Below are 5,007 nucleotides of genomic sequence, written 5' to 3'. Positions count from 1 at the left end.
GTTTAAATTCTAAAACTGTTTGGAAGATGATTTTTGCAGTATTAATCTTTATGGTTTTATATATTGCAATTTGTGATGGGATACGTGTGTTTGCGTCCGTGAACTGTGATTGTCCCATACCTTGTCAAAAGTTAAGTCCTTTATATGTCGATATGCATGTGTTGATAAAATAATGAATGGACTTTTGACAAATACAAAAGTTAATCCTATTATGTCAATTTTTTATGGAAGATAGGTTAAAATATTTTGTTTACAAGGATTATATCTATTGTATGTCATTGTGCAAATGGTGATGGAAAATAGAATGAATCTTTGCTTATTACACGGTATTAGGTCGACCTCCGATCCACAATTTGTGTATATACTGTGTTGTTCCATAAAGTGTCTTATGTTGAGCACAATCGACTGAGTTATTCTTAGCTTAGTTGTTGCTCCGTGAGGTACTTTATGTCGAGCATGTTCAACTAAATTAATCATTCTCGTTTGGTTATTTGGTTGTTGCTCCGTAAGTTCTCTTATGTCGAGCATGACCAATTAAATTGATTACATTTTGTGGTTAATTTGGTTGTATATTCCGATTAGATTAATTATGGATTCTCTTGTGATTAATTTAATTGAATATTTTTTTAGTCTTCATAAGTTCACTTATGTTGAGCATTTCCGATTAAATTGATCACGGGTTCTCTTGTGGTTAATTTAATTGAGTATTTTGGATTCAAATTCATACATGTATGTAATTTGTTATGTCCAAAGAAATCCTTCTTTTCTTTTGAAATTAAGGTCGCTCTTGTTGTTCTTTCGGGAATGACATATTATGGGGGAGATTCTTAATTGAACTTGTGCTTGATTGCCAAATTCTTGTGGGGAGTGCGGCTGTGAATATTATAGGGGTTATCTTGTATCTTTATAAACTCCTTGATGAATGCATTTATCTTCGGCTATATGATTGCATATAAAAAGTTGATATATGCTTTCTCTTGGTCATGAAATGTCTCTTTCGGAAATTTCATTAGGATCCCGTTTTCGTACTTTTGCCAATTTTATTGACAAAAAGGGAGAGAATTAATATGTAGTTCACACTAAAAATACATATGGTTTCGGATTATTATGTAAGGGGGGGGTGGTTTCCATGTGAGATGGAGTATTGACTAAGGGGGAGTGATACATATCACCATAGTATTGTTGTCGAAGTTGTGATATAATTGAACTTTGATACTATATAATGATACTATGACACTGTATAACAATGATTGAGAACTCTTGTTTTTTCGTTGTTATAGCTACGGATTTTCAACAACGATGATGCTGAACTTACAACCTTTGGGATCATTGGAGCACTTGGAAGTGACGAAGATTTCGAGTAATGTTAAAGATTTGGCATGTGGAATAGGAGCTACAAAAGTTAATTCATTTATTTGTGTATTCCATATGTATTGATAGCTTTGTCACTAAAATTGACAAGGGGGGGGGGGGGGGATTGTTAGAGCATTGCTCGGTCAACTCGCATGCGTTGCTATCTCAAGCATGTTTTTCAACGTTAGTGATCAAAACTATAAGTCTTGATTTCTAGTCTACTATAGCTAAGTCTCGGACTAGGATAGAAAGTGTAATTGAGCTCAAGAACTCCATGGCAATCATTATACAAGACGAAGGACTACTCAAGGAACTGGTGGATCTTCATCGACTAAAAGGTATGTGGAGACTTGAACTTATCTATCACTCAAAATTCTATCTACTCTATCTCCTATCTTGAGACAAAAGTCGTTTTGCTATATAGACTTTGATTATACACATTTGCTATTTCGAGCCGAGTTTATCTCGCTTATCTATTTCTCGAAATATGTGTTGGTAAGCTTTTGCTTTGGCCAAGTTCATCTTTACCTAGTGACGAAAGTCATGATATGTTTCAATCACTTTGAAAATTGCTTTGACGAAAAATGATTTGTGAATAACAACTATATAACGTCCTCTAAAATGCTTCAATGATTGAAATGAGAGTTTAGATTATATAACCAATGATGGATATAAGCATTGTGTGGCAAAACATATATGTATAATTCCTTTTTCCTTGAACCGAAGTTTGCGAACTTGTTGATCAAGAGAATCGGAACAAGAGCCGCGAACTCAGCCCGCGAACCCAGTCCGCGAACTGGCGGAAGTTCTCGACCCGAGAAAATCTGTTGGAGTTTGAGAACTCTTTCCGAGAACTTAAATCCGCGAACTAAGTCTGCGAACTTAAGCTGCTTATATCTAAAGACAATTGTTTGTGAACTTATTTATAAGGAATGCAAAATGCAAACCGTGGCTATATAGTTCATGAACCGATTCGAGTGAATCAAATCGTTTTTGCTTCGATTGTGTCTTGTGTAGTTACATAAGTTTTCCTTGCAATTGGACAACTCTCTAACTAGTTCATTTGAACTAGTTATGGTGAAGAAGAACATGGTTGATATGAAAGTGCTCATATGGCTAACCATTTGGTTAACTATTGTTGAACCAACAAATGTTCATGTTTGGTTACGGTTACATAAACCCAAAATAGTATATTTCATTTGTGTGTAACAAGCTAACTTTTCGATCCAACGCTTGAAAGATATTAGCTTGAATCTAATCAGGTTTTCATCTAACGGTGAATATTGAATGCTTTGTTACCAAGCTAACATTGATTGCAAACCCTGATTTGAAAGATTATATAAGGGAGAACTCTAGCAACTGTGAAACCTAATCCCCACACCTCCTGTGTGATACTAGTTGTATTATCTAGATTTGATTCTACTTTAACCTTAGGTTTCTTCTTGAAAACTAGGTTAACGACTTAAAGATTTCATTGGGATTATTAATCCAGACCGATACTACTTTCTCGTAGTTATGTGATCTAATCTTGCATATTCTATCGTTTTGAGTACAATTGTAACGATTGGCTTGATATTTATATCTCCGATAGGCAAGATATAAAAGTAATCACAAACATCTTCATCTCATCGTTTGTGATTCCACAATATCTTCTTTCGCCGCATCGATTAAGATTATTGTGAGGTGATTGATAATACTAGGCTGTTCTTCGGGAATATAAGTCCGGTTTATCAATTGGTTCCTGTTCACTTTGATTTATCAAAAGACGGAACAAAACTCGTAGGTATTTCTGTGGGAGACAGATTTATCTATTCATGTAGACTTTTCTGTGTGATATAGATTTGTTTATTAAAGTCTTCGACTTTGGGTCGTAGCAACTCTTAGTTGTGGGTGAGATCAGATAAGGGAATCAAGTGTGTAGTATCCTGCTAGGATCAGAGACGTATGAGCATAAATATACCTTGGATCAGTGTGGGATTGATTGGGGTTCAACTACAGTCCAGACTGAAGTTAGTTTATAGTAGGCTAGTGTCTATAGCGGCTTAATACAGTGTGTGTTCAATCTGTACTAGATCCCGGGGTTTTTCTGCATTTGCGTTTTCCTCGTTAACAAAATTATGGTGTTTGTGTTATTTCTATTCCGCATTATATTTTGTTATATAATTGAAAACAGGTTGTGTGTTTGAATCAATCAATTGGAAATCCGACCTTTGGTTGTTGATTGAAATTGATTGATACTTGAACATTGGTCTTTGGTACCGTTCAAGTGTTTTCTCTTATATTCAATTATATTCGCAGATTTATATTTGCTTGAGAAAGAATTGAATCAAGAAAGAGAGATATAACTCTTTGATATACGTTATTAAGATTGAGTCTAGTTGATTCTCTTGAAAGTATATTGGGGTTTGTCCATAGAGATTGCTAAGAGAAATATTGGGTGTGGTTGTTGTACCCCCGCTTTTTCACCACGGGAATGCCAAAGGCGCCTGGTCTTCTGACAAATCTACAAAAGGCTACAGGAATGCCAAAGGCGCCTGGTCGGCTGACGAATATACAAAAGGCTACGGAAATGCCAAAGGCGCCCGGTCGGCTGACGAATATACAAAAGCTACATGAATGCCAAAGGCGCCTGGTCGGCTAACGAATATACAAAAGACGCCTGGTCGGCTAACGAATATACAAAAAGCTACAGGTTTGCCAAAGGCGCCTGGTTGGATGACGAATATACAAAAGGCTACGGGAATGCCAAAGGCGCCCGGTCGGCTGACGAATAAACAAAAGGCTACATGATTACCAAAGGCGCCTGGTCGGATAACGAATATACAAAAGACTACAGGAATGCCAAAGGCACCTAGTCGGCTGACGAATATACAAAAGGCTACGGGAATGCCAAAGGTGCCCGATCGGCTGACGAATATACAAAAGGCCAAGGGACTGCCAAAGGCGCCCGGTGGGCTGACGAATAAAAAAAAGGCTACGAGAATTAAAAAAGGCGCTCGGTTGGCTGACGAATAAACAAAAGGCTACGAGAACGCCAAAGGCTCCCGGTCGGCCGAAGAATATACAAAAGGCCAAGAGAATACCAAAGGCGCCCAATTGGATAGCCCAAGAGGGAATAGGAGCGTTTAACCTATGCCCTACCCATCCCACCCCATCTATATGGAAACGAAAGAGAGGAAATAGGCGCATTTAACCTACGCCCTACTCATCCCACCCCATCTATCTGGAAACGAAAGAGAGGGAGTAGGCGCGTTTAACCTAAACCCTACCCACCCCACCTATTCAAAAGAGACAAAGAGGGAGTAGGCGCGTTTAACCTAAACCCTACCCACCCCACCTATTCAAAAAACACAAAGAGGGAGTAGGCGCATTTAACCTATGCCCTAACCATCCCACCTCACTTACCTGAAAAAAGAAAGGAAGGGGTAGGCGCGTTTAACCTACGCCCTAACCATCCCACCTCACTTACCTGAAAAAAGAAAGGAAGGAGTAGGCGCGTTTAACCTGTACCCTATCCATCCCACCCCATCTATATGGAAACGAAAGAGACGGGATAGGCGCGTTTAACGTACGCCCTACCCACCCCACCTATTCGAAAAAGACAAAGAGAGAGTAGGCGCGTTTAACCTATGCCCTACCCATCCCACCTCACCT

Source organism: Papaver somniferum, chromosome 9 (genome assembly GCF_003573695.1).
Source record: "Papaver somniferum cultivar HN1 chromosome 9, ASM357369v1, whole genome shotgun sequence".
Lineage (NCBI taxonomy): Eukaryota > Viridiplantae > Streptophyta > Magnoliopsida > Ranunculales > Papaveraceae > Papaver > Papaver somniferum.
The sequence above is the reverse complement of the archived record's forward strand: the minus strand, read 5'-3'. Positions refer to the sequence as shown.